We start from the raw sequence: 21459 nt of genomic DNA on the forward strand, positions 1-21459 counted from the left end.
AAAGATAAATCATGGTGAAAATAACTACAGGTGATTTGATGTGTCATGTTCAAGTCTTAACAGAATCCGAAGACGTGATCATATGGCTAGTATTTTATCTTGTAATAGGTGGAGACTCCACCCACATCAAAACCGTACTCCCTTTAAGCCCCATACAAACTTCAACTCTTCGCACCCATACTAGCATAATCACACTAATATAACATTGTTTTAGATTTTTAATGTAAATCTGATTAAAAATAAGTCTGCAGCCACCTATTAAAAGAATTGCAAAGTGCTTTCTCTGCATAATGAATCTCCTCGTCTTGGTTTTGTTTTTTTCACTGAAGGACAAAAACAAGGTACACAAAATCCACGATGGGAAACCTTTTGAGTTTCATTGTTGTAGAACTAGTATGGCATTGAGGGCCTGTGGTCTTGTGCCCCCTCCCGACCCCACCACACCCTCCCCGCATAGAGGCATCTGTGCCCCTCAGTTTGAAGACCACTGACCTGGATAGTTTTCGAAAAATCAGAGGCATCATTCAATTCAGTGCTCTGACTTCTTCAAGCACATACGACCAAGTGCACCCCATAGATAAACAACATGATTCTAGCAAAGTTAGATAGTCAAATTGTCTGTGGGGCTGAACTTTGTTGCCTGGACACACATGCTTCCAAGATTGTGCTTCCAAAATTGGTCCCACAAAAGAGGGTTTGATAAAAACATTACCTGATCTCCTAGCCAGTTTTCCCAACATCACTCGGGAATCTGATGTCGAATACAGTCCTGTTCTATACAGGTGCGGCCTATCAGCCAAAGCATGACGGTGCATTCCCCACCCCTGGCACCTCATACTAAATGGCTGCTGTCTGACTTATCACCAGGTCTGGTGTTGCGTAGATGTTTACCCTCTTGCAGGCATCTGTATGGTCCTACCACCACCACCAAAAATTCGAACTGACGGCTGGAGAGAGCATCAGAGTTTTGGAGCATGAGAGTCCTTTTCTAAGATGTGCCGTTTGAGCCCTTTTCACAGCTCTGTACTGCACTTGACCTCGGTAAATGAATTGACTAAGCCTGTAACCCCACATTTCATACCTAATTGTGAGGGTCCCTCTCAATTCTTGCCAAGTGGGCATAAACTTCCTCTGTGGCAACTTCAAGACCACTTCCACAGATGTGTCATGCATGCCATCTTCTATTGAGGGGACAGGTTCCTTTTTTTCCTGTTTATTGTAAAGCCTGAATCCTGTTGAATATTTAATGCCTTGTCCAAATACTTCCCCAGATTTTGAGGATCTTGTTCCATCCGAAGGATAACATTCAAAAACATGAGCAGACTTAATCCCCTGGACTTCCACAATAGCCTCATCCTCTTTGTGAAGCACCAAGGGGCTGTCAAAATGGAAGGACAATAAACTTGTATACCTTATTGTACCACAAAAACGGATGAAACCTACTCTGCAGCAGAAAAAATGGTGACCATCCGACACCTATGCCTCAGGTCTAGCCTCACCCCAGACTCAAAAGTTTAAGTGCCGGTGGATTGTTCCCGGAGGTTGATTATAGGGCAATGACGCTTGTCCTTTTTTTCTATTAGGAAAATATTGCTGCGGAATTCTTGCTTGTGTAGCTGGGCCTTAATGTTTTTATTCTTCAGGGACAGCTACCTCTTGGTTTATCACAACACCTTTAACAGTGCAAAAGAAATAGGCCAAGGTTTTTTTTCCTATATAGGGGATCCGTATAATTGTTTGGATCACCTCTACTGGTAGCAGCTTCCAAGCATCCCTGTTGGGACTCTGCCAATTGTGAGTGAACCCTTCCCACTCTTTCCCCCCCCCCCCTTTCCCTACTTTTACTATGGGAGGGAAGGGGAAATGTGTCCTCCTTACCAGAGTACCCTCTGGGTGCATTGACCGTCCACTAGATTCCTGGAATTTATTTACTCCCCTTGAGGAGTAGAACCACTACGTCCAAATCTTTTTAGGTCCTGTTGTTGGCCAAAGTTCTTGGAAGCCTGCCTCTGCTGAGGGCTTGTATAGGTAAGCAGCCAGTCGCCCTCCCCTCCCCCTCCCCCTCCCAAACCACTGCCTCCCCTCCCCCCACTACCCCAACCTCTGGTGACCTCTGCAAAAAACTGTGGGTAGAACACTTCAAGGGACCCTTGTACCCTTTTCCAGATATGTAAATCCAGTAACAAACACTGAATAAGTGTGTGTGGGCTATTGGGCCTGCCTCTGAGAATGCCAGGCCCCCGAGTTTGGGAGTCTGTCGGGATTATGAGGCACCACATCTGTACTGTCACTAGGGCTCAGTTGACAATGCCTGAAAAGATTATAGCATGTTTAGCCTTGCACAGGAGAATTTGCAACTGTACAAGACTGGCTTCTCCAACTAGTTTCTTGTGACTTACTGGTAGCACTCCAGTTACGTTTTGAGTAGCTCTCCTGTGTGCGGCCCCCCCTATTAAATCAGAAACTTTTGCTTGACTGAATTGAGATATTTATACCAAAATTAAAAAGGATGTGTATTTCCAGAACTCAAAAGATGGTGTTTGGAGAAAAATTAATGAATTTCCTAAATACTTTTAAACCTGATACTTGAGTGATACATCATGTGGCATTGAGGAGATTCATTACTGATATTTCTTTGGTGCTACAAGCATTGCAGAAATGGCCGTCGTGTATTACCTATGTAAAAGGATTCCAAATTGACATTTTCTTTTCCCCAATTACTGCTCGCCATCCCTGTATGATGCACAGATTATTACAACATTAATATTGGTGTCTTCTGATCACTTTCATTGAAACTAAGTAGCTCTCACGACAGAAAAGGTTTGAGACCCCTGGTGTAAAACTTCCTAATTCCATAACTCCCTCTGCCATAACCAGGATCTTTAAGGGCACCACAGTATCTTGGTGTTTATCCTGTGACATCCATTTTCTGGATATTTAACATTTTTCTCGAAATGTGTCTATTCTGGTGTAAAAGCCAACTTGCTCTTCACAGAATGTATAGGACACTCCACTCTCAGGCATCCCCTCGCCTCCTTGGTCAATGGCATTTTCAACATGCTGCCAACATATTGGGCCACTGTGTCTGCTGGAGCCAACTTCCAAGATCATGAGTGATCGGATGTCCCCAGTTTCCACTATATCCAAAAGAGGTGTTTTGCCTTGGCCTTCGCCCATACGTTCATCAAATCTACAGTGTTTACCTTCATAAGTTAGCCACCACAACCTGCATCCGCTGAGCTTGTTTGAAGCCTCTGGGATAGAATCTCCTGAGCTCTCAGCCAAAGGGAGCAACCTGATGTAGGCAATCTTGTCGCCAGAAGCACCAGTCTGTTTAGCCTCTATGGAAAAGGGTTTAGTGCGTTCCAGTCATGCTTTTGAGAAGAAAGTTTCGCTCTGTCGTTTAAAGGCATCCGAATTTCGGGCAGAAGGAGTCTGTTAAGCGGGGGTTTCCCTGGCCCTGTGCCAAAGTCTTGTCTCTGGTTTTCAGTGTTACTGTAAATAGTCAATTGTCTCAAACAGGCCTTCCCCTAGGACAGTGGTTCGTAACATGTGGTCCGGAGACATGTTGGACTCCATAAATTATACTTTTGGGGGGGGACGGAGGGACATATGGGGAAGGGGGACATGGGGGGGGGGGGGTCCCCAGCTGCTTAGGAAATTAAATAACAGATTAATAAAAATATATGTAAATAGAAAATTAAAGTCTAAAATTCAATAGATGTTCTGTGAATGTGAAGGAATTTGACAGTTGAGGCTTCAACTCTAGTTTATTTAAATTTATATATGTTATTGATTTTAATCAAATATTTCACCATTTGTGCGTTTGTTTGAATGCTTATTCCTGTGTTTTTAGGTATTCTCTTGTGGGTCAAATCATCAAATTCTTAGGGCGGGGTCTCTGGCTTCCAGGAATGATTCATTGGGGGTCTCTGGGTTTCAGTACTGATTAAGTTGGGGTCCCCAGAAGTCAAAAGGTTCAGAACCACTGCCCTAGGGGGAAGAACACATTACTTTCCACATAGGCAACAGATGTGCGTTCCCCTGGGCCTTGACATCAGGCTCTCAACATCAGTGTTAACTTAGGAGCAGAAGGCATTACGCTAGTGAAAATGATGGCTACAGAACATTACACACCAAGCCATCCAAGAGCTTTCCCGCTGTACCTTTTAACACATATATATATGTTCGATGGCATGTGTAGCTGCAGATACACATGCTGTGCACAGTCCGCCATCTGGTGTTGGGCTCTGAGTGTTACAAGTTGTTTTTCTTCGAAGAAGTCTTTTCGAGTCACGAGACCGAGGGACTCCTCCCATTTCCACTCCATTGCGCATGGGCGTCGACTCCATCTTAGATTGTTTTTTTTCCGCCATCGTGTTTGTTTCGGGTCGGAAAGTTAGTTAGAATCTCGGAAAAAGACGTTGGTATTGTTTGCGTTCGGTATTGGGTTAGTTAGAACAAATCGACACCAAATTTTGAAGAGCTCCAGTGGCCCTTAGGGGTTTTTTCGATTCCCCCGTCGGGGCCTGGTCGGCCCGGCCACGTGCGACTTCAAGGCTGATGGAACGGACCCCATTCCGCTTCTGCCCAAAATGCCATCACAAGTATCCGTATACGGATCACCATCTGGTCTGTAACTTGTGCTTGTCCCCCGAGCACACGGAGGATACTTGTGAAGCCTGTCGAGCGTTTCGGTCGAGGAAGACGCTGAGAGACCGAAGAACCAGGAGACTACAAATGGCGTCCACGCCGACAGGTCAAGATCGTTTCGAGGAGGAAGAAGAAGCTTTCTCCGTCCACGAGTCGGATTCTGAAGAACTCGACGCCGAAGAAACAACCAAAACCGTGAGTAAGACATCGAAAATCAAGACTCACAAGAAGTCTACAAAAGCCCAGGGGACGCCACCGCCAACAGGCCATGGCTTAACCCGAAAAATAGGTGACCCATCCAAGGCACCGAAAAAGGGTATGCTGGTGTCGAAGTCATCCGACTCCGGTCGCGATACCGCCACACAGCAACCTCGGAGCCGAGACAGCGGCTCCGAGAAACTTCGGCACAGAGACAGCGGCACCGAAGAATTTCGGCACCGAGACACCACGCCGAAAACAAAGAAGGTTTCTTCGGAGCCTAAAAAGACTTCCGAAAAGGTTTCGGTTCCGAAACAGCCAGCCTCGGAGCCGAAAACTAGTTCCTATACAGAGGAACAAGGATTAACCTCCCAATTACATAGATTTGGAGAGGAGCTTCAAGCTGTAGAGCCTGGCTACACGCAAAGAAGGCTTCATATTCATGAGGACACAGAGAAGATAACCACTCTTCCCCCCCAATCAACATAAAAAGGAAACTTGCCTTTCAACAAAAGGACAAGCAACCACAGGCAAAGGTGCCAAGGAAAACAACCCCACCACCGTCTCCACCACCATCAATACATGCATCACCAGCAACAACTCCACCACTGATGCACTCACCAGCTCATACTACAATGAGTCAGGATGATCCCGATGCATGGGACCTTTACGATGCTCCAGTGTCTGACAACAGCCCAGACTTCCTATCCTACAAAACCGTCACCACCTGAGGACAGTACATCCTACACACAGGTGGTCGCAAGGGCAGCCGAATTTCACAACGTCACCTTACATTCTGAACCAATTGAGGATTACTTTCTGTTTAACACCCTATCCTCCACCCATAGCCAGTACCAAAGCCTTCCCATGCTCCCAGGAATGCTAAGACATTCAAAACAAATATTTCAAGATCCAGTTAAAGGCAGAGCCATAACTCCAAGGGTGGAGAAAAAGTACAAGCCACCGCCAACAGATCCAATCTATATTACAACACAACTAACACCAGACTCAGTAGTTGTCGGGGCAGCTCGTAAGAGAGCCAACTCTCATACCTCAGGAGACTCACCACCTCCAGACAAGGAGAGCCGCAAATTTGATGCAGCGGGAAAAAGGGTTGCAGCACAAGCAGCAAATCAATGGCGTATTGCCAATTCACAAGCACTTTTGGCAAGATACGACAGGGCTCATTGGGATGAAATGCAACATTTCATCGAACACTTGCCCAAGGAGTTCCAAAAAAAGAGCGCAACAGGTGGTGGAAGAGGGACAAAGTATCTCAAATAATCAGATACGGTCTTCCATGGATGCAGCAGATACAGCTGCGAGGACAATAAACACTGCAATCACGATACGAAGGCACGCATGGCTGCGCACTTCAGGGTTCAAGCCGGAAATCCAACCAGCTGTGCTCAATATGCCATTTAATGAACAGCAATTGTTTGGGCCGGAGGTGGACACTGCCATTGACAAACTCAAAAAAGACACCGATACAGCCAAAGCCATGGGCGCACTCTACTCCCCGCAGAGCAGAGGCACATTTCGAAAAACAGCTTTTAGGGGAGGGTTTCGAGGTCAACCCACAGAAGCCACAACCTCACAAACAAGGCCTACTTACCAGGGCCAATATCAGAGGGGAGGTTTTCGGGGGCAGTATAGAGGGGGCCAATTCCCAAGAAATCGTGGAAAATTCCAAGGCCCCAAAACTCCTCAAAATAAACAGTGACTCACAAGTCACACAACGCCATCACATAACACCTGTGGGGGGGAAGACTAAGCCAATTTTACAAACTTTGGGAGGAAATAACAACAGACACCTGGGTCTTAGCAATTATCCAGCATGGTTATTGCATAGAATTTCTCCAATTCCCTCCAAACGTCCCACCGAAAACACACAATGTCAAAACAACATATAGATCTTCTAGGACTAGAAGTTCAAGCATTGCTGCAAAAGGACGCAATAGAATTAGTACCAAATCAACAAAAAAACACAGGCGTTTACTCACTGTACTTTCTAATACCCAAAAAGGACAAAACTCTGAGACCAATACTAGATCTCAAAACACTAAATACCTACATCAAATCAGACCACTTTCACATGGTCACGTTACAAGACGTAATCCCACTGCTCAAACAGCAAGACTACATGACAACACTAGACCTAAAAGATGCGTATTTCCATATACCAATACATCCTTCACACAGGAAATACCTAAGGTTCGTATTCCAAGGAATACATTACCAATTCAAAGTGTTGCCATTCGGAATAACAACTGCGCCAAGAGTTTTTACAAAATGCCTGGCAGTAGTAGCTGCACATATCAGAAGGCAGCAAATACATGTGTTCCCGTACTTAGACGACTGGTTAATCAAAACCAACACGCTAAAATAGTGTTTACAACACACAAAATATGTCATACAGACCCTCTGCAGGCTAGGTTTCTCCATCAACTACGCGAAATCACACCTTTTGCCGTGTCAAACACAGCAATACTTAGGAGCGACAATCAACACAGCAAAAGGGATTGCCACTCCAAGTCCACAAAGGGTTCAAACATTTCACAAGGTAATACAGGCCATGTATCCAACACAAAAGATACAAGTCAAAATGGTAATGAAACTCCTAGGCATGATGTCTTCATGCATAGCCATTGTCCCAAACGCAAGATTGCACATGCGGCCCTTACAACAGTGCCTAGCATCACAATGGTCACAAGCACAGGGTCAACTTCTAGATCTGGTGTTGATAGACCGCCAAACATACATCTCGCTTCTATGGTGGAACAGTACAAATTTAAACCGAGGGCGGCCTTTCCAATACCCAGTGCCACAATACGTCATAACGACAGATGCTTCCATGACAGGGTGGGGAGCACACCTCAATCAACACAGCATCCAAGGACAATGGAACATACATCAGAGGCAGTTTCACATAAATCACTTAGAACTGTTAGCAGTATTTCTAGCACTGAAAGCATTTCAACCCATAATAACCCAAAAATACATTCTTGTCAAAACAGACAACATGACAACAATGTATTATCTAAACAAACAAGGAGGGACACACTCGACACAGTTGTGCCTCCTAACACAAAAAATATGGCATTGGGCGATTCACAACCACATTCGCCTAATAGCACAATTTATTCCAGGGATTCAGAACCAGTTGGCAGACAATCTCTCTCGAGATCATCAACAAACCCACGAATGGGAAATTCACCCCCAAATACTAAACAATTACTTTCAAATTTGGGGAACACCTCAAATAGATCTATTTGCAACAAAGGAGAACTCAAAATGCCAAAACTTCGCATCCAGGTACCCACAAGATCAAACCCAAGTCAATGCTCTATGGATGAACTGGTCAGGGATATTTGCGTACGCTTTTCCCCCTCTCCCTCCATATCTAGTAAACAGGTTGAGTCAAAACAAACTCATACTAATAGCACCAACATGGGCAAGGCAACCTTGGTACACAACACTACTAGACCTTTCAGTAGTACCTCATGTCAAACTACCCAACAGACCAGATCTGTTAACACAACACAAACAACAGATCAGACATCCAAATCCAGCATCTTTGAATCTGGCAATTTGGCTCCTGCAATCCTAGAATTCGGACACTTACACCTCACACAAGAATGTATGGAGGTCATAAGACAAGCTAGGAAACCTACCACTAGACACTGCTATGCAAATAAGTGGAAAAGATTTGTGTATTACTGCCATAATAATCAAATTCAGCCTTTACACGCATCTCCAAAAGATATAGTGGGATATTTACTACATTTGCAAAAATCAAATCTAGCTTTCTCTTCCATAAAGATACATCTCACCGCAATATCAGCTTACCTGCAAATTACTCATTCAACTTCACTATTTAGAATACCAGTCATTAAAACGTTTATGGAAGGCCTAAAGAGAATTATACCACCAAGAACGCCACCAGTTCCTTCATGGAACCTCAACATTGTCTTAACACGACTCATGGGCCCACCTTTTGAGCCCATGCAATACTTAACGTGGAAAGTTGCATTTTTAATTGCCATCACATCTCTAAGAAGAGTGAGTGAAATTCAAGCGTTTACCATTCAAGAACCATTTATTCAAATACACAAAAATAAAGTTGTTCTACGAACAAATCCCAAATTTTTACCAAAAGTAAATCTCACCGTTCCACTTGAATCAAACGGTAGAATTACCAGTGTTCTTCCCACAGCCAGATTCTGTAGCTGAAAGAGCACTACATACATTCGACATCAAGCGAGCACTAATGTACTACATTGACAGAACAAAACTAATTCGAAAGACAAAACAACTATTTATTGCCTTTCAAAAACCTCATACAGGAAATCTAATTTCAAAACAAGGCATTGCTAGATGGATAGTTAGCAGGTTTGAATGCACCTATCTTAAAGCTAAAAGAGAACTGCCTATTACACCAAAGGCACACTCAACCAGAAAGAAAGGTGCTACCATGGCCTTTCTAGGAAATATTCCAATGAACGAAATATGTAAGGCAGCAACATGGTCTACGCCTCATACATTTACCAAGCACTACTGTGTAGATGTGCTAACTGCACAACAAGCAACAGTAGGTCAAGCTGTATTAAGAACATTATTTCAAACTACTTCAACTCCTACAGGCTGAACCACCGCTTTTGGGGCGATAACTGCTTACTAGTCTATGCACAGCATGTGTATCTGCAGCTACACATGCCATCGAACGGAAAATGTCACTTACCCAGTGTACATCTGTTCGTGGCATTAGTCGCTGCAGATTCACATGCGCCCACCCGCCTCCCTGGCAGCCTGTAGCCGTTTAGAAGTAGATCTTAAACATTTGTACATTTGTAAATATATTACTTAAAACTTTATTATGTACATACGCATTCACTCCATTGCATGGGCACTATTACTAGCATACACAACTCCTACCTCACCCTCTGCGGGCAAAACAATCTAAGATGGAGTCGACGGCCATGCGCAATGGAGTCGAAATGGGAGGAGTCCCTCGGTCTCGTGACTCGAAAAGACTTCTTCGAAGAAAAACAACTTGTAACACTCCGAGCCCAACACCAGATGGCGGACTGTGCACAGCATGTGAATCTGCAGCGACTAATGCCACGAACAGATGTACACTGGGTAAGTGACATATAGATATAGATATAGATATAGATATAGATATAGATATAGATATATATCTATATCTATATGTTCGATGGCATCTGTCGCTGTAGATACGCATGTTCTGCAATAGCTCGCCATCTGGTGTTGGGCCGGAGTGTTACAAGTTGTTTTTCTTCGAAGAAGTCTTTCGAGTCACGGGACCGAGTGACTCCTCCTTTTGTCTCCATTGCGCATGGGCGTCGACTCCATCTTCGATTGTTTTTTTTCCGCCATCGGGTTCGGACGTGTTCCTGTCGCTCCGAGTTTCGGAACGGAAAATTAGCTAATTTCGGAAGATTTTCGTCGGGATTGTTGCGTTCGGGATCGGCGTACTTAGATTTCACACCGCATCGAAGATCGAAGAGCTCCGGTGCCCTTCGGGGTAGTTTTTCGATCCTCCGTCGGGGGCCTGGTAGGCCCGACCGCGTGCTGAAGAACGCCGATGGAACGGACCCCGTTTCGTTTCTGCCCCAAATGCCACAATAAATACCCCTACACAGACCAACACTTGGTCTGCAACCTGTGCCTGTCACCTGAGCACAGCGAAAACACCTGCGAGGCCTGTCGTGCGTTCCGGTCCCGAAAAACACTCCGAGACCGTCGAGCCAGAAGACTTCAAATGGCGTCCGCACCGACAGCCCAACGGGAGTTCGAGGAACAGGAAGAAGAAGGTACCTTCTCGATCCAAGACTCAGACTCCGAAGGATTCGACGACACACAAACCGTGAGTAAGACGTCGAAAACCACACAAAGAAACATTTACAAGGCCCAGGGGACGCCACTGCCACCAGGCCATGGCTCCACCCATAAATTCGGTGACCGACCGTCGGCACCGAAAAAGGCCAAAACAGTGCCGAGATCGTCCGACTCCGGTCGAGACACCGGCACGCAGCCTTCTCGGGACCGAGAAAGTGCTGGAGACAAGCCTCGACACCGAGATGCCGGTGTGGACACGGCTCGACGCCGAGACAGCGGCACCGAAACAGATCGACGCCGAGAGGTTTCGGCCCCGAAAAGGAAAAAAGTCACCTCGGAGCCGAAAAAACACGCAGACAAAGTTTCGACGCCGAAACAAACTGCAAGCGACCCAGCTTCAGGCTCTTATACAGAAGAGCACTCGCTAACCTCCCAAATGCAAAAGCATAGGTTTGAGGAAGGGCTACAAGCAACTGATGTGGACCATACGCAAAAGCGTATCTTCATTCAGCAGGGGACAGGAAAAATAAGCACCCTTCCCCCCATTAGGAGAAAGAGAAGGTTGGAGTTCCAGACGGAACAAGCACCACAACCAAAAGTGGTTAAAAGAATTACACCACCACCCTCTCCTCCGCCCGTGATTAACGTTTCACCAGCACAAACTCCATCTCACTCCCCAGCTCACACCACCATGAGCCAGGGTGACCAAGATCAGGACGCATGGGACCTATACGACGCCCCAGTGTCAGATAACAGCCCGGAGGCCTACCCTACAAAGCCATCTCCACCAGAAGACAGCACCGCGTACTCTCAGGTGGTGGCTAGAGCAGCACAATTTCATAACGTAAGCCTCCACTCAGAACAGGTCGAGGATGATTTCTTGTTCAACACACTCTCCTCCACCCACAGCTCCTACCACAGCCTGCCTATGCTCCCTGGTATGCTCCGGCACGCAAAAGACATATTTAAGGAGCCGGTCAAAAGTAGGGCAATCACACCAAGGGTGGAAAAGAAGTATAAGCCGCCTCCTACGGACCCGGCTTTCATCACTACACAGCTGCCACCAGACTCTGTTGTTGTAGGAGCAGCTAGGAAAAGGGCCAACTCTCACACATCTGGAGATGCACCACCCCCAGATAAAGAAAGCCGCAAGTTCGATGCAGCTGGTAAAAGAGTCGCAGCACAAGCTGCAAACCAGTGGCGCATCGCGAACTCCCAGGCACTACTTGCGCGCTATGACAGAGCCCACTGGGACGAGATGCAACATCTCATTGAACATCTGCCCAAGGACTTCCAAAATAGGGCGAAACAAGTGGTTGAGGAGGGACAGACCATCTCCAACAACCAGATACGTTCCTCCATGGACGCTGCAGATACAGCTGCACGGACAATTAATACATCTGTAACTATCAGACGGCATGCATGGCTCCGAACGTCTGGATTTAAACCAGAGATTCAACAAGCAGTTCTCAATATGCCTTTTAATGAAAAAGAACTGTTCGGTCCAGAAGTGGACACAGCGATTGAGAAACTCAAAAAAGATACGGACACTGCCAAAGCCATGGGCGCACTCTACTCCCCGCAGAGCAGAGGGAATTACAGCACATTCCGTAAAACGCCCTTTCGAGGGGGGTTTCGGGGTCAAAGCACACAAGCCAGCACCTCACAAGCAACACCGTCCACTTACCAGGGACAGTATAGAGGAGGTTTTCGGGGACAATATAGAGGAGGGCAATTCCCTAGAAATAGAGGGAGATTTCAAAGCCCCAAAACCCCTACTACTAAACAATGACTCACATGTCACTCACCCCCTCCACACAACACCAGTAGGGGGAAGAATAGGTCATTATTACAAAGCATGGGAGGAAATCACTACAGACACTTGGGTTCTAGCAATTATCCAACATGGTTATTGCATAGAATTTCTACAATTCCCTCCAAACATACCACCAAAAGCACAAAATTTAACAACACACCATTCCAATCTCCTGGAGATAGAAGTGCAGGCACTATTGCAAAAGAATGCAATCGAATTAGTGCCAAACACGCAAATAAACACAGGAGTTTACTCACTGTACTTTCTGATACCAAAGAAGGACAAAACGCTGAGACCAATCCTAGACCTCAGAGTAGTGAACACTTTCATCAAATCAGACCACTTCCACATGGTCACACTACAAGAAGTATTGCCATTGCTAAAACTACACGACTACATGGCAACTTTAGACCTCAAGGATGCTTATTTCCATATACCAATACACCCATCGCACAGGAAATACCTAAGGTTTGTATTCAAAGGAATACATTACCAATTCAAGGTACTGCCTTTCGGATTAACAACCGCACCAAGAGTCTTTACCAAATGTCTAGCGGTAGTCGCTGCACACATAAGAAGGCAGCAAATACATGTGTTCCCATATTTGGACGACTGGCTAATCAAGGCCCATTCGTTCATACAGTGCTCAAATCACACAAATCAGATCATACAAACCCTCTTCAAACTCGGGTTCACCGTCAATTTCACAAAATCCAAAATTCTGCCACGCAAGGTACAACAATACCTGGGAGCCATAATAGACACATCAAAGGGAGTAGCCACTCCAAGTCCACAAAGAATTCAAAAATTTCAACACCATCATACAACGCATGTATCCAACACAAAAAATACAGGCAAAGATGGTATTACAACTCCTAGGCATGATGTCATCATGCATAGCCATTGTCCCAAACGCAAGACTGCACATGAGGCCCTTACAACAGTGCCTAGCATCACAGTGGTCTCAAGCACAGGGTCACCTTCTAGATCTGGTGTTAATAGACCGCCAAACTTACCTCTCGCTTCTGTGGTGGAACAACATAAATTTAAACAAGGGGCGGCCTTTCCCAGACCCAGTGCCACAATACGTAATAACAACAGATGCTTCCATGACAGGGTGGGGAGCACACCTCGATCAACACAGCATACAAGGACAATGGAACGTACATCAAACAAAACTGCATATCAATCACCTAGAACTTCTAGCAGTTTTTCAAGCACTAAAAGCTTTCCAACCAATAATAGTTCACAAATACATTCTCGTCAAAACAGACAACATGACAACAATGTATTATCTAAACAAGCAGGGAGGGACGCACTCCACGCAGTTAAGCCTGCTAGCACAAAAAATTTGGCATTGGGCAATTCACAACCAAATTCGCCTAATTGCACAGTTTATACCAGGGATACAAAATCAACTCGCAGACAATCTCTCTCGAGATCACCAACAGGTCCACGAATGGGAAATTCACCCCCAAATTCTGAACACTTATTTCCAACTCTGGGGAACACCTCAGATAGACTTGTTTGCGACAAGGGAGAACGCAAAATGTCAAAACTTCGCATCCAGGTACCCACACAAACAATCCCAAGGCAATGCCCTATGGATGAACTGGTCAGGGATATTTGCTTACGCTTTTCCTCCTCTCCCTCTCCTTCCTTACCTGGTAAACAAACTCAGTCAAAGCAAACTCAAACTCATATTGATAGCACCAACTTGGGCAAGGCAACCCTGGTACACAACGCTGCTAGACCTATCAGTGGTACCCTGCATCAAATTGCCCAACAGGCCAGATCTGTTGACACAGCACAACCAAAAGATCAGACACCCAGATCCAGCATCGCTCAATCTAGCAATCTGGCTCCTGAAATCCTAGAATTCGGGCACTTACAACTTACCCAAGAATGTATGGAAGTCATAAAACAAGCAAGAAGGCCATCCACCAGGCACTGCTATGCAAGTAAATGGAAGAGGTTTGTTTGCTACTGCCATATTAATCAAATACAACCATTACACACAACTCCAGAACATGTAGTGGGTTACTTGCTTCACTTACAAAAATCTAACCTAGCTTTCTCTTCCATTAAGATTCACCTTGCAGCAATATCTGCATACCTGCAGACTACCTATTCAACTTCCCTATATAAAATACCAGTCATTAAAGCATTCATGGAGGGCCTTAGGAGAATTATACCACCAAGAACACCACCTGTTCCTTCATGGAACCTAAATGTTGTCCTAACTAGACTTATGGGTCCACCTTTTGAACCCATGCACTCCTGCGACATACAGTTCCTAACCTGGAAGGTGGCATTTCTCATCGCCATTACTTCCCTGAGAAGAGTAAGCAAGATTCAGGCGTTTACTATACAGGAACCTTTTATACAACTACACAAAAATAAAGTCGTCCTAAGGACCAATCCTAAATTTTTGCCAAAGGTTATTTCACCGTTCCATCTAAATCAAACAGTGGAACTTCCAGTGTTCTTTCCACAGCCAGATACCGTAGCTGAAAGGGCACTACATACATTAGATGTCAAAAGAGCATTGATGTATTACATTGACAGAACAAAAAACATCAGAAAGACTAAACAACTCTTTATTGCATTTCAAAAACCTCATGCAGGAAACCCAATTTCAAAACAAGGTATAGCCAGATGGATAGTTAAATGCATCCAAATCTGCTACCTTAAAGCTAAACGACAGCTGCCCATTACACCAAGGGCACACTCAACCAGAAAGAAAGGTGCTACCATGGCCTTTCTAGGAAACATCCCAATGCAAGAAATATGTAAGGCAGCCACATGGTCTACGCCTCACACATTCACCAAGCACTACTGTGTAGACGTGTTATCCGCACAACAAGCCACAGTAGGTCAAGCCGTATTAAGAACATTATTTCAGACTACTTCCACTCCTACAGGCTGATCCACCGCTTTTGGGGAAATAACTGCTTACTAGTCTATGCAGAACATGCGTATCTACAGCGACAGATGCCATCGAACTGAAAATGTCACTTACCCAGTGTACATCTGTTCTTGGCATCAGTCGCAGTAGATTCGCATGTGCCCAACCGCCTCCCCGGGAGCCTGTAGCAGTTTGGAAGTTACCTTCAATTATTTATATATGTATCATCTCAACCTTAAATAGGTGCATACTTAGTCACTCCATTGCATGGGCACTATTACTACAATTCAACTCCTACCTCACCCTCTGCGGGGAAAAACAATCGAAGATGGAGTCGACGCCCATGCGCAATGGAGACAAAAGGAGGAGTCACTCGGTCCCGTGACTCGAAAGACTTCTTCGAAGAAAAACAACTTGTAACACTCCGGCCCAACACCAGATGGCGAGCTATTGCAGAACATGCGAATCTACTGCGACTGATGCCACGAACAGATGTACACTGGGTAAGTGACATTTTCAATATCTAGTAACCCCATGGAGACATACTAACAGTCGCAGGGGTCTAGCACAACTCCTGGGCTCTGTAGCCGTCACGCCTCCTTCACAGCCCCCACCCGCACCCTCTGAAATGTAAGTTGCACAGGGAGAGCACCGCTCTTAGTATTTCCTTGTAAATATTGGGCAGGGGTCAGAGGGAAGATTGTGGTAGATGCCGTGAGAAGGAGGGTCACATTGTCAATGGCTCCAAAATGGAAACTTTCTCGGAGTCCTTTTTTTGTGTTCAATAATAAGCTTCTTAGGTCGAGCTTCGAGCGGTGGGCGTTCAAATATTTTGCATCTAACTTTCATAAGGTTGCCGGGTGGCCAGAAAACTCCATGACATTGTGAAAACTGTTTTCTAGTCCAGAACTTTCATTTATTAAATCCCAGTGCTCTAATAGTAGTTGTCCTGGCTTGTTGTGAATTGGAACCCCTCAATTAACAACCGTGAGCTGCCTATAAGAGGGACAGCCTGGACTGAACAGTTGGGTTTGCAATGGGGTTTGGTCAGCCTACCAATTACTCTAAAACACTGAACACAAATGTTCAAGCCCACGGCTTTACTGTTCTTTCAGGTATGTAAATGCAGATGGTTCAACTGGCTATGACAAAATAACCTAGAATTTACCGATTTTATTTTCGCAAGTGCCCTCCTTATTTCTGTTCACTGCCCTGGTCTCATGGAGCTAACTGGTAGTTCTAGCCCTGCTCGATGCAAATCACAACCTCCTGTGCCTAACCAGGGAAGCAGAAGAAGCTCAGAACGGACCCTCTTTAGAAGTAAACCACAGCATCTTTACTCATGCCATTACATCTGCATGCCTACATTAACATTGTTTCCACTGAATGCTGCCAGTTTTAGCAACTTGTTGAATAGGTATTGGCAAAGCCAGTAAGTCTCGCCAATTTATTGTCTTCACTTTCTGCCGATTGGCAGAGCCACGGTGCTGTAAAATACGGCAAAAAGATTTTGTTTTTCAAGGCCAGTAGCTCTCGCGTAGATAAGACCCATTGGCTTTGTCAATGTTTTTTTTTTTTTTTTTTTGTTTTTTTGTTTTTTTTTTTGTTTCCAGTGGATTTTTTTTGTTCACCGCTGCTGGTAACATCACCCATAGACAGCAGACTCTCGACACATTCCCTCAGTTGTTACTTTGTTCACTGTCTGCAACTGTCTTAACTCTCCATCGCATTTTTAGGCAATTTGTGGCGGGTGTGCCACAACCATGGCCTCTGTATACATTTAATTGAAAGTCAGATCACACTTTCCTAACAGGATGTCTTTATCTGCGCATAAGGAAAATGGGGCTGTGAATATAAAGCATAGCAATAAACCCTAGAAGTCCCAACTCTTCTGTAGCCGAGATGACTGAAATGTAACCCCACCGGTATGAGTATATTAATGTGGCAAAGGCTGCAAGTCTGGGTAACTTGGCTACCTATCGACAAAGAGGGACGGCTACAATATTTGGGCAAATTCAGAAACAACCAAGTTCACTTTGAAAGAAAGCACCCAACAGAGTTACTTTTAGGAGCTCTTAAAGGGGTGGGCAATGTATTTGTGATATAAAGACACTTCAATCAAATTCCTTTTGCTTCAGTCTTTATTCTTTCATCTCTACTGCCTCAGCAACAGTTCTCCACACAGCTGCTCTTCTAGCTCCTCAACGTTCTACTGTCAACTCCAGCCCAATAACTGTCAGACTCTACCATTCTAAGGGGAAGGGGAGGTGGAACATACTACTTCTATCGGTGTAAATATTAAACTCCTATTAGGATAAACTTATTTATATAGAACAATATATATATAGCTTATTTAATTAAAACTGCGATACAACACATCTTCCCTTCTAACAAAACTAGAAATAGTACAGTCATCTGCTATCATTAATTACAGTTCATTATACTCAAGTAGTAATCTCGTAATCTTTATGCCAAACAGGAGGTTTAATTCGTCGGCTATATGTTCTTTTCTCATAACCTCCTTCATTGCGATTCTGTGGAACTTCCTGACTTCCTTCCGCTTCCTCAGGATTGCTTTCAGTCTTTTCTATACCCGGTGGCTGTTTGACGATCCTATCCATGCTCCAACACTGTCCATTCTCTAATACAACTACATTTCTTTTTACTTTGGCAATATTGAATGGGCCCATAAACTTGGTGTCTCTCACATTTGACCTCATTCCCTTCAATGGATTTTTAACATACACTCTGTCCCCTACCACCCACTGTTGTTGTTTCGTACCATGTTTCTTATCATACATTCTTCTGTATTTATCTTGGTGCAGAGATAATTTAAGTTTGATATGAGGGGTTGCAGGTTCACTCTTCTCTCCTCCACCTAACCATGAGGGAAATAATTTTGTGCTTGGTTTTCTGCCTTTTAGCGCAGAAAACGGGGAAACTTTAGTGATTAAATTTGGAGTTGTATGGTATGCCCATAACATGTCTCTGATAGCATTTTCCACACTCAAATGATTAACACTAGCTAACTGTATGCATTCCTTGATCATACGATTGGTTCTCTCAATCAGACCATTTGCCCTTGGGCAATACAAAGCTGTAGTGAGGTGATTTATACTGAGAGATGCAAGGAAGTCTTTCATTGCTAAAGAAGTCAACTGAACCCCATTATCAGTAATAAGGGTAGCTGGTATGCCCTCAACAGCAAACACATCCTTGAGGAAATTTATCACCGATTCAGTTGTGATTTGGTTAACAAATTTTGCATTTATCCAATGCGAGTGGTAGTCAATTAATACTAAGGCAAAGCGTTTGACTACTCCTGTCATGTTGATTGGCCCAATGATATCTAATGCCAGTTTGGACCAAGGTTTGTCAGGTATGGACACAGGAGAAATTGGGGTTTTGCGAATCAATTTCGTTTTATCACTGCGTGCACATATGGTGCAATCTTTGACTTCTGTTTCAGTCATGGAGTCCATATTAGGGAACCAGTACCGTTCCCTAATACGTGATTTTGTTAGGCTTCTGCCCAGATGGCCCTCATGAGCCAGCCTAATGATTTTGTGTCTTAAACTTGCAGGAGGTATTATTTTATCATTCCTAAATACACAATTTCCTATTTCATTTATTTCATATCTCACCTCCCAGTAGCTTTTAATAACTTCATCCAGATCCTTCCTGGATTCAGGCCATCCTTCCTTGGCTCTCAGTTTTAGCAAGGATAGAGATTCATCTTTTTGACATGCTGAATTCCATTCATCTTCATTGATAGAAGATGTAGAAACTACCAATATAGGATATTCTGGAGTATCAAAGTCTTCTACTACATCCAACGGAACTCTAGATAGAAAATCCGCAGCCAAATTTCTATTGCCAGGGAGGTACTCAACCTTGAAACAGAAGCTTTCAAGGCCCAAGGTCCACCTCGCAATCCTTGGAGTGCTGTTGTAAAATCCCTTAGTGGAGAATACATAAACTAAAGGTTTGTGGTCTGTGCGTATGGTAAATTGTGTACCCCAAAGAAAAAATTTAAAATGTTTAACAGCCCAGAAACATGCCAGAGCCTCTCTTTCAATGACTGAGTAATTGGATTCAGCTTTGCTTAGAGCCCTTGATGCAAAAGCCACAATCCTCTCTTTGCCATCAATGACTTGTGATAGTGTAGCCCCCAAACCCAATTTACTGGCATCTGTGGTGAGAATAGTTTTCCTTTCATGATTAAAATTACAAAGATATGGTGCTGATAAAATGGCCTGTTTAATCTTTTCAAATGCATAATCATGACATTCCCTCCATTTATAAGGTATGTGACTCTTAAGTAACTCTCTGAGATCATATGATGTATCTGAGAAGTTTTTGACATATTTGGCCATATATTCAGTGAGACCCAGAAATGACTTGAGTTCATCCTTATTTTTGGGCGCCTTTGCTTTTTTAACTGCCTCTACCAGGGAAGTTTTAGGTTTAAAACCATCTCTCGATATTGTATACCCTAGATAATCTACAGAACTCACACCAATCTGGCATTTTTCCTTCTTTAACGTTAAGCCTGCTGTTTTCAGTATATTCAGAACCCTCCTCAGGTTTGTGTTGTGTTCCTCAACTGTCGCCCCATAAATTAAAATGTCGTCCTGGAAACACAAAGTTTTAGGAGTGTCTCCTAAAATATGCTGCATGATTTTCTGAAACACTGCAGCAGCCGACGCCAGCCCGAACGGCATCCTATTGAACATAAAGGAACCCATAGGGGTGGTAAATGCCGTAAGCCACTTAGAATCTGGGTGAAGTTCTACTTGATGATATGCACTGGAAAGATCCAGCACCGAGAAACATACTGCATCTCCCATGGTACTTAAAATCTCATGGATTATAGGAAGAGGGTGTCTTTCTACCCAAATATTCCTATTCAGGTCTCTTAAATCAATACATACCCTGATGTCTTTTGAATTACTTTTCCTAGCAATCACAATGGGGGATAACCATTCAGAGCTGTCAATAGGTTGAATTATGCCTTGAGATTGCATTCTGTCAAGTTCCTCCTTGAGCGCCTGTTTCAGTAAATGGGGTATCGGTCTGGTTTTGTGTACGGTAGGCTTTGATTGGGGTTTCAACTTGATTTTGTGCTGAAATCCTGCTAATAAACCCAATTTTCCACTAAAAACTTCTGGGAATTCCTGAAAAATTTGTTCTTTTGAGTTGGGTTTGTCAATGATCAAAACTTGTTCTGGATTGTTTGGATCCAACTTAATCCCCAACTCCTTCTGATGCTGCCAGCCCAAAAGACTCGATCCCTCCTTTACAACATAAACCTTCCCCACAGTGGATCGACCCTTGAATGAAATAAGTGCTCTGAACATTCCTTTAAGAGGAATACGGTCCTGGTTGTAACCTTTGGGGTTAATATCTGGTTCCGTTAAGCTGGTCACAATTCCATCATCAATTTTGTCAAGGTTCACAGCATTAATAATCGTAAAAGGGGAACATGAGTCAGCAAAGACCTTAACCGGGTTGCCATCAATGAAAATTTCACATTCTGGATACTGAAAAGGAATTACTTCTTTATCATTCACCTGTAATATAATTTTTTTAACTTCTTGATGATTTCCTTCTACATTCTTGCCATCATATGGTCTTTCTGGTCTTGACATATCCCTACACACTCTAGCAAAATGCCCTTTTTTGTTACATTTCCTACAAATGGCTGTTCTTGCTTGGCAACCAGTTGAATTCGCTAAATGGTTGCTGCTTCCGCAACGAAAACATTTTAGATTAGGATTTACAATCTTGTTTTTTTGAGGTATTTTATCTACGCCTCTAATTTTGAGAATGTTGTCTTCTTCTATGTTACCTTTGATTTCTGTGACCTGATCTGGAGCAGATGGACATCTAATTTCCTGTAAGCATATAGCAGTATGCTCAATGGATTTAGCAATTTCAATTGCTTCATGTAAGTCAGGTTGCTTTTGTAATAGCTTCTCTTGAATTTTTATATTACTGGTGCAACGAACTAATTGATCTC

The 21459-nt window shown here is 44.0% G+C and overlaps 1 protein-coding gene across 2 annotated transcripts in view; it reads left to right on the plus strand.

Annotated features, from left to right (window-relative positions):
• TTLL12 (tubulin tyrosine ligase like 12) overlaps positions 1 to 21459 on the plus strand; it is a 131114-nt gene that overhangs the window by 61520 nt on the left and 48135 nt on the right. The gene's annotated exons all lie outside the window — the stretch shown is intronic.

The sequence above is a fragment of the Pleurodeles waltl genome, chromosome 4_1 (assembly GCF_031143425.1).
Source record: "Pleurodeles waltl isolate 20211129_DDA chromosome 4_1, aPleWal1.hap1.20221129, whole genome shotgun sequence".
NCBI lineage: Eukaryota > Metazoa > Chordata > Amphibia > Caudata > Salamandridae > Pleurodeles > Pleurodeles waltl.